The 14555-nt window shown below is 46.0% G+C and overlaps 1 protein-coding gene across 3 annotated transcripts in view; it reads right to left on the bottom strand.

Annotated features, from left to right (window-relative positions):
* The window catches only part of C7H10orf71 (chromosome 7 C10orf71 homolog), a 30272-nt gene extending 25892 nt beyond the window's left edge, over nucleotides 1–4380 (bottom strand). The window contains exon 1 of one of the 3 annotated variants that reach the window (XR_008445760.1): nucleotides 3934–4196. The gene's annotated coding sequence lies outside the window, so the exon portion shown is untranslated. Of the gene's footprint in view, nucleotides 1–3933; nucleotides 4214–4316 lie in introns of those variants that run through there. The other 2 variants (XM_054035677.1, XM_054035676.1) reach the window with 2 other exon arrangements.
* Nucleotides 4381–14555: the final 10175 nt, after the last annotated feature.

Below are 14555 nucleotides of genomic sequence, written 5' to 3'. Positions count from 1 at the left end.
TCATTCTCTCATTTTATCCTCCTTCCCTATTTCCCAGATCTCCTCACTCCTTGCTCTCCTACCTGCCTGGCTGAGAGGATGGAAAAGGCCTTAAACCAGGTTGTTTCCCAGAGGTGTGCTTGACTAACTGCTGGACACTGTGTGTTGCTAACAGCACCGCCCAGTGCAAACAGGCAGCAGCAGACTCCACGGTCCTGCTGAGCAGAGGGTCGCCCTCCAATCAGGACCCTTTTGGGCCCAGGAGTTGCTGGGCCCCAAAGGCCCACTCTACTACCTATGTGCACATCTCTACATGCAATTCAAAGGCACACTCAAGAACTCAGACCACGTAGATAAATGAAATTACTTCTCAATCCAACCGTTTTGTGGAAACATAACATAAATCCTAAATCATTCCACCATGGCTCAAGCAAAAGGATTGACAGATTTGCCCAGATAACAGTTACAGGAGCTGGTCCATTCTCCACTAAAATCCCAAGCCTTCCCTAACAAAAATCAATAGCAAAACTCCCATTATTTTCCATAGGTGCAGGATCAGTTCTATGTTTTCCCTTGGCATGATGCAGTATGCATATGTACGCTACTTTGTGTGGATGCTACATCATGTTGTGTGGCATTTCTTCCTAGATCGTGCATTGGAACACAATGTCTTGTACAGTGGGAAAAAAAACAAGGGCATGGCACACAGCTGAAATATACCATGGCCAGGGCAAAGTGGGACATCAAAATGAGCTAATTTGGATGCAATCTAAAATAAAGCTGATACCAAAGCAGAACTGACTGTCAGGTATGGCAACCCATGTGTGATCCAACTAAAGCTGATGACAGAGGCAGAGCTGGAGAGGCAGGATCTACAGTAGCTGTGAACTGGCAGATTCTGCTGTTTGCTGACTCCACACATTAATTTGATGCATGGCCAGAGTTAATCTTGTTAAGCTTCTTTAGAGACTTTTCAAACAAATTAAAGGGCTTTTCCCCCCATCTAAGTGCAGAACATAAGATATGAAGTTTGCAAGCATTGTTCTGATCCAAATCTCTAGTACATTGTTCCAAATAGCTCCAGAAGTAACACTCGAGAGCACACACAAGGCAAGGAAAAGGACGGGGGGGTGATGTAAAGGAAGCGCTGCTGGGATGTAGCTAGGTGAGAGACTTGGAAATGAGTCTGCACCACCGCCCGGCCTCTTCTATTTGTGGCTAAATTACTTGGATTCCATCACTGCATAATTTAGATTAATCACTCCCAATTAGTGCCTCTGCATACATCACTATTAGCAAGCCCAGGAGACAGGCAACAGGGAACTCAGTTAAAGAAACACACCCCATGTCCAACCATGACCATGTGGGAGGACAGCAAGGGGATTCTGAGAGAAGGGGAAGCCATTATTCTAAGTCTAAGGGGAGAGGGCACCCTCTGATGATCTAACGAATGGATTCAAATGGATTCTGGAAGGAAGTAAAGATCTGAACCACTCACTTCATACAGGGCCAGAACTTTATGCAAGTGGCAATCACCCCCAAAACACATGGACACGCAAGCAGCGCACATGAACCTGACAAGTGGCACAACACTCACCATCTGATCTCATCGTACCTAGATACAAATCCTGACAAATGTGCACCAAATCACACAGTTTGCACAAGCCAGTTCACGGCATACAACCAACTTGGGCCAAATGCAGATGGCACAACTTCACTGAAGTAAGTGGAGTTACAACCACTTGCCTCTGGGCAAAGTTTGTCCACCACCAGTGCACAGCTCACACACTCACACCCCAAGATACATGCTCTCGGTTACATATGCCATCTGTGTCTGGTAAATATTTCACACACCCGGATCCTGAAACACACACCACCTCACGGCGCAACACACAAACCTTGGAAACCCACAACTTCCTCAAACACCTCTTACAATGGCATACATAGAGGACATGTAAGATACACAAAACTTCACGTGTCATCTTGCATGCAACACTCCACTGCATTATATGCAGAGAACAAAATCCTAAATAGATCAAAAAAACCCAGCAGCTGCATTTGCCTGATCAAGCAACTCCCAATGTATCAATAAACCTGTATAACGTGAACAAACAAAACTGCATTTCAGGCAAGTGGAATTTCTCTGGTTCTGGCTCTGATTTCTTTTTAATCTGCACCCTTGCTCAGCTCTGGTAACACCAGCACAGAAAATCAAATCCCGAGAGCAGACAAGGCAAATAATTCAGAGCAATGGGTGGGAATGAAGGATTAAGGTAATCAATTTCTGGCTCACACTGCAGGGATATAGCTATTTCTTACCCACTCTCCTGCTGGTAATAGCTCACCTTAACTGATCACTCTCGTTATAGTGTGTATGGTAACACCCATTGTTCATGTTCTCTGTGTATATATATACACACACCTTCCTACTGTATTTTCCACTGCATGCATCCGATGAAGTGGGTTTTAGCCCACGAAAGCTTATGCTGAAATAAATTTGTTAGTCTCTAACATGCCACAAGTACTCCTGTTCTTTTTGCAGATACAGACTAACACGGCTGCTACTCTGAAACCAACCACTCTTTGTTGTGGCCTTCAAATTCAGTAGATAAGCCCCTGTTACAAATAGTTTGCGAACCAAGTTGGGAATGGGAGGCATAACGTGTTTACATAATTTGAAAACACTCGGATACCAGAGCGACAAACATGGTGGATAGATAGATTTAATTGTGTGTAGTCCAAAATACAACGGGATCAATTTTACCTATCGGTATTTTCTGTAGGCTAAACCTTCAGGTCCTTACTCAGGAGTTTTGGTCTTTGTGCAGATAAAAATCCCATTGACTCAGTCAGGACTAAGAAAAAAGGTATATGGGCTTCAGCGTTTGACCTCATGATTACTACTTCTTTTCCATTCCTTTACACCCCTTCTCTATTTCCCCCATTCTTTCTTTCCAGCCTGTGTCTTGGCAATGGTGGTAAACGAGTGCAGTGTCCCTCTGACCAATACCAGTACAAAATTAAACATCTCAATGGTAAATTCAGCTTCCACAGGCCCAGGGTTTGAATCCTTTTTCCTCCTCAGCTCTCTTAAAGGGCTGTCTAATTATAGACCAATGAACTAAGCATAATCAGTCTGGACTCTCAAGATCCATTTGAATTATTTGGACTTTTCTTTATTTTTTTTGATGATGAGCTTTGCAGCTGGGATAATAAAACACGGTTCCCTACATTGGCAGATTGAGACATTCCTGCAACAACTGCCCTCCAAAAGCTCATGTCATTTAAGAAATTTTCCAGCGATTACAATTGGATACATGTCATAGTCCTGGTCATTTATATCAGCCCCTTTGCATTGCCTACACATTTGAACTACTTTGCTTTTTCATGAACTCACAGCACGCTCATTGCATAGAATTTTTCCATTTGTCAAAAAAAGGAAAAATCTCCCCCCAAACCGTACACATATCCCTCCTCCCCCCCCACCCCCCCCGAGTTTTAGAACTCTTTTGTTTATGCAGTAACCATCTGGAAAACAAAATCCATTTGTATTGCTTAAAGTTGTTTACAGCACAATATACAGTTAAACAACACACTGAAAGAGACATTCATAACAACTTAGTAATCTTTTTAAAGGATCGAGCTAATTTTCCATATAACATTACATTTTATTGCATAAACATTATGCCCATAAAAAATAACAAAAACCCAACAACTTTCCATCTGGAGACTCTAAGGACAATCTTGCATTCTCCAGAGTGGGAGGAGATGGACAAGGGTAACCAAAGAGTCTTTTCACCTCTAATTACTGTAGGAAAAAATATAAATGCTGCTTAATGTTTCTCGTCTGATCAGTTTCACAGCTGATATTCAAGTGCGCACGTGCTCATATACACACACACACAGCATCAACATTTCCCTGTTTTAAACAGTCCATGTAATTTTGCCCCTTACCTTCTGTGATCCAGTTTCCTGATCAGAAATAGTACAGCATTGTGCTTTCTTCAGTTAAGCCAAAACCTTACCCCACTGTATAGAACAGTTAGCTTACTACTAACACTTCCCATTATTTATATGCTCCAGGATACCCTTTTTAACATGACTCTTTAATCGGAATAAGAATTGAAAACAAAACAAAAAAAAGTAGAGGAGACCAAGCTCTGAGCCCTCACAGACCTGCCTAGTCAGGTGAAATGAAGTGAGCAAGAAATTCAAAGTTACTAAAATGTACTTAAATAGATATCAGGCAAGGGGAAACCAAATGGAGTTCATGCTGGGGAAGAAGCAAACATACGTATTAGAATAACCATGCGGTGTCAAGTAACAGACATACTCACTCATCAGCTATTTTTACATTGCCAGTGGTAATGCTTCAGAGATACTTGGCAGAAAATGTAATGTGATTGGCCGGCCGCTGCCAATGATTCAAACCTTAAAGCATTGCGTTTTTAGGTCTCTAGGTGGTGGGTGAAAATGTTCATTACAGTGATCATTAAAGACAATATCTAAAACATGAGCTCATGAGTAACACATGATTGTTCCAATATGCCAGTTCCGAAATAGCTCATTAGTCATTTCATCATCAGGCCTGGCCAAATGTATCCTGCATTCTTAGTGTAAAGACCCTGCTTTGCTGTCATTGTCATGAGCAGCCATCGTGAGAGGGGCGCTGTCAGGTTGTTCATGAAGAGAATTGCAATAGGGTATTAAATAATAGGGGGAATACACCAGGAAGTCAGCAAGCTAAGTTTTGGTCTCAGAAATATAAACAACGGGATGTATCCTGAGCAGCGCTGAGTCTGCCCAGCTCCCCACTGAAGTCACTGGGAGCGGTGGCTGCTCAGCAGCAATCTGGACTTGGCACACTTACTGTAGCAAAAATAAGAGGCAGAACCTTCTTGATTACACGCCTGCTCCCACTGAGGTCAATGGCAAAGCTCTCACTGACTTTGCTGGGAGTGGGACTGGGCCCTGGGCTTGTTTGCATTATAAAAAGGTTTTAGCTACAGATGAAATTAACAAGTCACGGCAAGGTGAATAATAATCATAGTAATATAGCACCCTCTGTCTGAGGAACTCAAAACACTCTGCAGGCATTAATGAACTAATCCTTACCATGCAGTAGGTCAGAATCATTACTCCCATTTAACCCATGGAGAAACTGAGGCATGGATTAGCCAAGACTCATGTTTTCAAAGGTGGCCTTTACTTACGGATACCCAACTTTAGTCAACAAAATGATTCACCCAGAGTCTCTAGTAGTGCCAGGTCTGTGCTTTAACCACTAGACCAGGGGTAGGCAACCTATGGCACGTGTGCCGAAGGCGGCACGCGAGCTGATTTTCAGTGGCACTCAGACTGCCCAGGTCCTGGCCACCGGTCCAGGGGGCTCTGCATTTTAATTTAATTTTAAATGAAGCTTCTTAAACATTTTAAAAACCTTATTTACTGTATATACAACAATAGTTTAGTTATATATTATAGACTTCTAGAAAGAGACCTTCTAAAATGTTAAAATGTATGACTGGCACGCGAAACCTTAAATTAGAGTGAATAAATGAAGACTCGGCACACAACAGCTGAAAGGTTGCTGACCCCTGAACTAGACCATGTCTCCTATGTAGATTACGGGCCAATTCCAGGTCCTATTTAACTCCATGGCATTTCCCCCTTGTGATGCCAACATGTGGCCTGATATTGCTCATATTTCCAAGTGCTAGTTGCACCCCAGCCCCTGATCACATACACCATGAGAACTGGAGTATGGAAACACCCTCACCTCGTGAGAATTCATGCTTGTTGCAGAATGACGGTGAAAAGGAGATCTTCCCCTCAGATCTGGGGTGAAAATGAAAGGCAGCCAGGTGACCTTTAGGCACCCACAGACACTGATGAAGGGGAAACTGTCTCTTTCACGTACAGCTCTGAAAAGCTCTGCAATGTCTCTGCTAGAGATAGAAGAGTCACACTGTCTGTGCAGAGAGTCAGGTACAGCCTAGTCTCTGCCAACTGCTGGTGACCCCTCTGTATAGGTGACTGAATCACAGCTGAAAAGGTCCCTGTGGAAATTAACCATGGCCTTCCAGTGCTGGAAGGAGCAGCTGATTGTTTTATGCAAAGGGGATGGCATGTTGTTCAAGTGCAGTGCATTATTGGGAAGAAAAGCAGGAAAAACCCAGGATGGCCTGTTATCTGAAAAAGGCACTGTCAAATTACTGTGGACTAATAAAAATATTATATGCAGGGGTGGCAGCTTTGTAGAAATTTTGGTGGTGCCCAGAACATGTACCGCCCCCGCCCCGCAAACTCCACCCTACCTGCCTAAGGCTCTGGGAGGGAGTTTGGGGAGGGGGGGAGGTCTGGCGTGCAGGCCTTGGGCTGGGACAGGGGATTGCGGTGCAGGGTGCAGGCTCTGGGAGGGAGTTTGGGTGCAGAAGGGGTGAGAGGTTGGGCTCTGGGAGGGAGTTTGGGTGGGGGAGGGGACCTAGGGTGCAGGCTCTGGGATGGAGTTTGGGTGCTGGGTGCAGGCTCTGGGGTGGGGCAGTGGGTGAGAGTTCAGGAGGGGGTGAGGGGTGCAGGCTCTGGGAGGGGGTGCGGAGGACTGGGGTGCAGGCTCTGGGAGGGAGTTTGGGGGCAGGAGAGGGGGTGTGGGAAGGGGTGGGGGTGCAGGCTCTAGGACAGAGGGTTGGGGTGTGGGGTGAGGGCTGTGGGGTGGGGATGAGGGGTTCATGATGCAGGAGGGGGCTCAGGGCTGGGGCAGAGGTTTAGGGTACAGGGGGATGAGGGCTCTGGTTGGGGCTGGGGATGAGAGGTTTGGGGTGTGGGAGGGGCTCAGGGCTAGGACAGAGGGTATGGGTGTGTGTGGGGGGCTGAGAGCTCTGTCTGGGGCTGGGGATGAGGGGTTTGGGGTGTTGGAGAGGCTCAGGGCTAGGGCAGAGGGTTGGGGTGCAGGGGGGTGAGGGATCTGGCTGGGGGTGCGGGCTCTGGGGTGGGGCAGGGCTGGGGATGAGTTTGGGATGTAGGAAGGCTGCCCCGGGGCTGGGGCCAGAGAGGAGGACTCCCCCCAGCCCTCTCCCCACTGGCAGCGGTGAGCTCGGCGGGAGGGGCCCCCTTCTTCCCCCTGGCAGCACACTCACCCCGCACCACTGTCACTGCACATGCTCCTAGGGCTCCTCTCAGATCCAGGAAGCCCCCTCACCTTCCCTGTGGTGGGTGCCAGGCAGGGGGGTTTGCCATCACATGTGTGCCTCCTCCCCTGCTGCTGCCCCTCACTGTAGCCTCACTGGGGGTGAGGGATGGGGCTGCCCCTTGCCCAGCATGGGGCAGGAGCGGTGACTGGGGGCAGCAGGGGCCCCTGTGCTGGTGGAGGGGAAAGGTCCGACACGGAAGGGCAGGGTAATGGCAGCCTGCCCTGCCACTAGTGGATGGGGGGCACTAGGACTCTGTGGCAACAGTTGATGCCAGGAGCCAGCAAAGCGGAGTCAGCGTGGAGCTGCAGGGGAGAGGCAAGGATGCTCTGGGGTCCGGGTGAGGTGCATGGGGGCAGCAAGTGGGGGCCGGGGGACACTTGGGGGAGGTGTGTGGGGGTGGCAGGTGGGGCCGGGGGAGAGATCCGGCCCCAAACATTGGTGGATCTGGGCCCCCGGGCCCTGAATATTGCTGGAGCCTGGGCACCACGGGTCCATACAACTCACCCCCCCTGATTATATGTGCTTTCCAGACTAAAGATCCTGAAAACTCGTCCCAAGCTCTAATCATTCTATTTGTGCAAATGAATGGATAATGAATAGATACATTTACAAACTTTAATACATAAACTAAACAGCGAGATAACTTTGCCTGTCGCTAAAATGAAGCCACCTCTGGGCTGAAACAGCTTAACAGCTCACAGCAAACACAATACAGTGGCACACAAATCAGTGGCAAAAATTCCTGCTGATTTCACTGGATGGTGGCTCAATAACAGATCCCTTTAAAAGTGCAATGAGAATTTAGTTAGACTGGATCTTGCACTGAACACATTCAAGTTACATAAAAGCTTATTATAGTTTATAAAAATATTTCAATTAAAATAATATATAGCTAGATTAGATTATTTAGCTCTTCCTCCACAGTGTTGAGCATCTAGACACAACTGCCCTGGGCCAGTGCTTGGAAACCAGGAAGTGAAACTGATTATAAACAGAAAGGGAAACTGACCAGTCTTTTTTCACCAGGCAAACTAGCGTAGAACCTCAGAGTTAGGAACACCTCAGGAATGGAGGTTATTCATACTCTGAAATATTCATAACTCGAAACAAAATGTTATGGTTGTTCTTTCAAAAGTTTACAACTGACTTAATACAGCTTTGAAACTATGCAGAAGGAAAATGCTGCTTTTCCTTAATCTTTTTATGTAATTTACATTAAACACACTACTGTACAGTATTTGCTTTTTGTCTTTTTGGTCTCTGCTGCTGCCTGATTGCATACTTCCAGTTCCAAATGAGGTGTGCGGTTGACCGGTCAGTTCGTAACGCTGGTGTTCGTAACTCTGAGGTTCTACTGTAAGTGAAATGCAAAAATTAAACAAACAGCCTCCATTGTGAGAGGTAACATAGAGGATTTACAATTCTGTCTGTGTTAATAAACAAAGGGGCTACATGGTAACAGAGTAAAGCATTTTTTAAAAATATCATATTGAGTTTTGTTTATCTGTACAATATCTCTTTGCACAATCAAGTAGAGTAATGTAGGCTTGGTTCTCACATCATAGTAGTATGATGCATTATTTATTTAGGTTTACATAGCCCAAAGCAAGCTAGGTGCTTTACAGAGCAAAGGGAAGACAAGGGGTCAGATTTTGGGCACTGCTGCAACCCCTTTGCACTGCTTTGGTAACATTAGAGTGGCTGCAGCTCCCCCTGGGGGAATATGCATCTGTGACCCTGTGCTGCACTTCCTTGCAGCCACTGGCAGTGGGCTGTTTTAGGGGTGGAGCAGAGATCGGACTCCAGCAATTATGGCTGGCAGAGCAGCGCAGATATGGCTGACATAAATTAGAACAGTCCCTGTGACTTTCTCAGTGGTTTTCAAACTTTCTTTCTGGCGACCCAGTTGAAGAAAAATGTTGATGCCCGGGACCCAACGGAGCTGGAGATGAAGGGTTTGGGGTGTAGGAGGGGGTCAGGGCTCTGGGCTGGGGGTTCAGGCTCTGGGCTGGGGCCAGGGATGAGGGGTTTGGGGTGCAGGAGGGGGCTCCAGGTTTCGGGGGCGCTCAGGGCTGGGGCAGGGGATTGCGGTGCAGGGTTGGGGCATAGGCTTACCTCGGGCGGCTCCCGATCAGTGGTGCAGCAGGGGTGCTAAGGCAGGTTTCCTGCCTGTCCTGGCACTGTGGACTGTGCTGCACCCGGAAGCGGCCAGCAGCAGGTCCGGCTCCTAGGCAGAGGCACACAAGCACTGTTTCCCGCCCCTCCCCCAGCTCCCATTGGCCAATTCCCAGCCAATGGGAGCGTGGAGCTGGTGCTTGGGGCAGGGGCAGCGCACAGAGTCTCGTGGCCCCCCTGCCTAGAAGCCAGACCTGCTGCTGGCTGCTTCCGGGGCACACCGCAGTGTCAGAACAGGTAGGGACTAGCCTGTTTTAGCCGGGGCAGCACCCCCAATGGGACTTTTAACGGCCCGGTCAGTGGTGCTGACCAGAGCCGCCATGACTCAGTGCCTTCCATTCCACAACCCAGTACTGGGTCGCAACCCTCAGTTTGAAAACCACTGCTCTAAAAAATGCCAGGCCTACATTAAGCCCTGGAGCAGCCTTCAGTCCTGGGCTGTGAGAGGCATGGCACAAAATCAAGTCCCACACCTCTCTTCACACTTATACACATGGCGAACTTGTCAGGTAAGGAGCCCCAACCTCTCCTGAGTCAGGCTATCCACACAGGAGTCTGTGGGGATCAGGCCTTAATTTCATTAGTAGATAAGCCCCAACGGGTAAGGGTAACAAAGAAACACAAGGATTCTGTTGCACTGGGACTGTGAAACTGGGAGCAGATGCGCTGAAAGAGAAATGTGATGGAGAGGAGTCACTGCAGAGCGCTGGGTAAACAAGGGAAGGGAGCCTACATTCCAGGAAGCTTGGCTGTCCTTTTGATTTGCGGTTATCTTGAAGAAAAGAACAAACAAAAAAGCCTGAGCTCTGCTACTTAAATCAGCACAATGATTCCATATAAGGGGTGCCTGACCAGCAGCCTGAGCAGTGAGGAGCAATGGCTGGACACAGCAGCACCCATCTCAGCTGAGCATACCCCACAAAAGCAATCAACTAAGTCAACAGAATAAACCCATCCATCGCTTGGCCAAAATCCACCCTTCCTTGAACAAAACAAACAGGGGAACAAAGCAGATGAGGGTGGAGACAGAATGCAGCCTGTAGGTAGTGCGCCAACTCTGGGTCACAGCCGCTCTCCCAGCCTGAAAGGACGTTGCTCCTCCACATCTGTTATGCAGGGCTTTGGGTACGTGGACATGGCTACTCTCAGATCCTGTGGCCTCTTTCTTGGTGCTATCATTCCTCATCACCCTATTTAGAGCAGGTGTGGAGCCCACACCCCCTGCTAGAAGCTGCCACCCCTCCACACAGCCACACTGTGGGTTTATGTGGTACTAGTCGTGTTGGGTTCCACACCAAGGAGGATTTCATCATAAGTTAGAGTAAAACATATTGCTACATGGCCTGATTCAGCTACTCCTGCTTGTTCAGCAGCATCCAGATGCAACTGGCTCAAGTACACAAATCAGAGGTGATTCCTTTAGCTTCAAGCCTCGCAAACTCTTCCTGGGATCTGAAACTCAAGCTGGGCTCCTTCTCTGCATCACACAACAAGGAGGCACAATACTGTGCGGTGCTAAGCTCCTCAGGCCAGATTTACAAAGGCACATCTGCATTGTTAGGGGCCTAAATACCCTTGAAAAACCTGGCTCCTCCTGACCATCCTGAACTGCCACTGAAGACAGAGGCCATTGAAGGCATTCACCGCTTTGCACGAAATGAAGAGCCTCTCACAAGATCAGGAACTAAAGACGTCTGCACTGCAGCAAATTAAGACATAGCCGATCTAGTTTTAATCTGCACAGGCTAGTTCCATCCACCCATCCCAGTCCATATTAGAATGGTGACCTCCTGCGTTGCCATGGCTTCACTGCTATTGTAACTTGAGCTAGCTAGATCAAAGCTGGCTCAGGTATGTTAACATGTGCCACAATCACGCTTCCTGATAGTATACTAAGTTTGCATCTCTATTCAAAATCAAGGCAGCAGGCACATTCACGTGACAGCTGAATCTGATAAGAAATAAAGAACTGTGTGTGAGCGCTCCAAATTAGTTAGGAGACGTTATTAGGCTTTAAAGTATTAAGTACAAGACAGTGACATTTACCAATGTTAAAACAAGTGTGCCAGAAATGTTACAAACATCAGCTTGACCAGGCATTTTTATAAACCCTCATTTTGGAAAAGAGACATGAGGAATGCAGCATTATTGGTATAAAACCAGTATTTCCTCTTTACAAACTACAAAGCAAGAGCAGAAGGGGAGACTATGGGCTAATTAAAATAGTTGGACATCGGTGATGGGAAACATAAGGCACTATTTTTAGGGAATCATATGAGAGATTGTTTTGAAAGCCCAGCATGCTAGAAGGCTAGTCAACTTGGCTGTGTCACATGGTCTCTCTCGGAATACTTTGCACTGTATTATTCCACAACAGACAAGGTGAGTCAGCCAGGGCACTTTGTGTTCCTGCTTCCCATCACCACCTCACTCAACATTTCAGGCAGTACTTTGAATTTTACACAACACATAGGATCAGATGGCATTAAAGATTCCATGGCATCTTTCACGAGGCCAATAACCCGGTCATGTGCACCAGATTCCAGTTTGTTTTAGAGATGGATCTGATGCTATCTTCCCAGAGCCAAACTCCCCCAAAGTTGGGAAAAGCTCAAAACTTAACAATAATAACTAATAATTAATAACAATACATAATTAATAATAATTGATTTATTTATTGGAACTACAAGCCCCAATCAAAATTGGGGCTCCATTGTGCTAGGCACTGACCACAGTCATAGTCAGAGAAAGTCCCACAGCAAAGTCTTACCAGACAGAGGAAGTATGTTTGTTGCTGTTTTTCACTGCTGGAGAATTGAGGAGTGGAGAGACTGAGTGACATGCACTTCTGTCTTCTGAGTTACAGTTCAGCCCCTAACCCACAAAACCACTGATACAATCTTTACATCAGAAGCACATATCTAATTGGGTTAACTAAATTCTCCCTTCATCAGATACACTCCCTGTCCCAAACTGTTGTGTAGTGTTGCTGTACAGCTGCTGAGTTCCACTCCAGAGGTGGCTGCATTTCAGTGCATAGCAGATGCGATGCATACTTTAGAGCACTAAGGCGCTGTAGGAGTCAGGAGGGGAATTATAAGACACTAGAGCTGTTAAATAGTGAACAGCTTGCTTGAATTTAGCAGTTTTTCACCCTGTGATTTGCCTTGGGATCTTACTGTGGGTTGTGAAATGGTAACTGCTGTGTAGAGCTGACCAGAGGACAATTCCATTTTGATTGCTTAACTAGGAAAAGGAAACAAGAGACTTATTTACAAGGTTAAAGCAGGTAAACATAGATACCCACAAATGAGTTTCAATCTTAAGTTTCAAAAAAGTAATAGAAGCTTCTATAATCTGCAAGCTTTGTATGTCCTTTAGAGCTAACCCAGGCTATGCACTGGAGAGCTTTTGCTCATGCCTAGTAATCCTTGTCCCTCGGAGTCCAAGCAGCATAAAGATACAGTTCCTGCTTGCTAGGGTTTTTTATTCCCTTCCTCCTTTGTGCTCGAAGCTCCGAGCTCAGCTGATGGGATGAATCCACTTGCATGTCTCCTCTTCATGGTGGTGGGGGAGAGCAATCAACAACAGTTTTTGTCCTCTTTAATGTTCCACAATAGTTTCTCTAGTGTTGATGGGTCTTCCCTGTTGGGCAGGTCATAACACCTTCCCTTGGAGACTAACTAGTGTGAAATACTGATGTCTCTCTCCCATCTGGCGATTTACACAGTTACAGAGGCTCACAATACAACTGCTCAAATATTACCTTATTTGATACAGATATTGTAAGTGAGATGAACAGCAATTTACAAGCATTCCAGAAAGTCTAAATACTAAACATATTCTTAGTATTGTTAAAATGGGTATTAGAATTATAACACACAGGTGAGCCAGACTGATTCCAGCTATGAATTTGTCGGGATTCAGTTGAGGCATGGGGACCTTGGCATGAGCTGGCACCTGATATGCCAGTGTCACACCTACATACCATGCACTGCAGAGCCAGAAAAATGAGTGCTACTGCCTGAGAAGCAGAAAATGAAACTGATGAGCCTATGTCCAGCCTCTTAGCAGAGTGAAATGCAAAATGTTAAACATAGCGCGTCAATAGTGAGAAACGAAGATTCGTTGCATCTTTGCAAAATGATACAGTGAGAACACTAAACAATCTGAATTTGCCATCCAGTCAACCAGGAAGCAGTGCCAAAGGAAATGCAATGTAGAACCCCACCTTTTTAAAATTCATTTTGTTGTACAGCCGTTATTTGAATGCCATGAATGCAAGATTAACAAGCATATGGATGGCAGGGTACGGAGATTATCAGCAACTAATGAGATCAATTGAGCCAAACACAGAAGGGCACAGCACATCTGAAAACCTGGTCTGAAAGATAGCACATGCACTTCCCTGAAGAAGGAAATTATTCAATAATTAATCTTGGGAGGAAAGAACAGAATGGTGGAAGAGAAAGGTACAGCTGCGTAAAAGACAGGAAATAGAAATGTATGTTGCTACCAAAGAAGGAAATTGGCCTGATCTCAGGCCAATGTGAAACTGGGTTTGTAAAGGCAGACCTAGTGCTGTTGTCCTACAGACAATCTGGTTTGGAATCCAGACCAGGATTTTGGAGCAGACAGAAAAGAGACTGTCCACATTTTTCTGGAGCTGGACTTTGCTAGGTGAATTGGTGCTGTGTGGATACTCATGCAGTACAGGCATCCGCAATGAAGCTCATCATTTATGCACCCCATTATTAAGTCTCAGTTCCTTAAATTAAAGAGCTCCCAGTAATCAGGGACTACTCTGGTGAGTAAAGTGACGCATGGGCCTATGCAGGGAAAACAGTGACATTGACTATATGCAATAGTCTAGGATGGCCAAAGTAAAAACACTGAAAACCTCCCCCTACAGCACCGTTTTCCTCTAATCTCTTGCAGTCAGGGCTGTGCAATTTCACCTGAGATGATTTAAATCATTCATTTAAATCACTTGACTTAAAAAAAAGATTTAAAAATTTGGCGCTCTGTAAAACTAATTTGAAAATATGTGTTATTGAAACTTTTGATTAAAATTATAATGAACTAAATTATAAATGCTAGGGTGGGTTTTTTTTAATACCACGACTGGTAGGATTTTTACTTGAATTTTACAAAACAGCTATTAACAAAATATTGCAAATGAAGGCCCTGATCCTATAAACACTCATGTGC

This window comes from Malaclemys terrapin, chromosome 7 (genome assembly GCF_027887155.1).
Source record: "Malaclemys terrapin pileata isolate rMalTer1 chromosome 7, rMalTer1.hap1, whole genome shotgun sequence".
Lineage (NCBI taxonomy): Eukaryota > Metazoa > Chordata > Testudines > Emydidae > Malaclemys > Malaclemys terrapin.
This window is presented reverse-complemented; position numbering and strand designations above follow the sequence as displayed.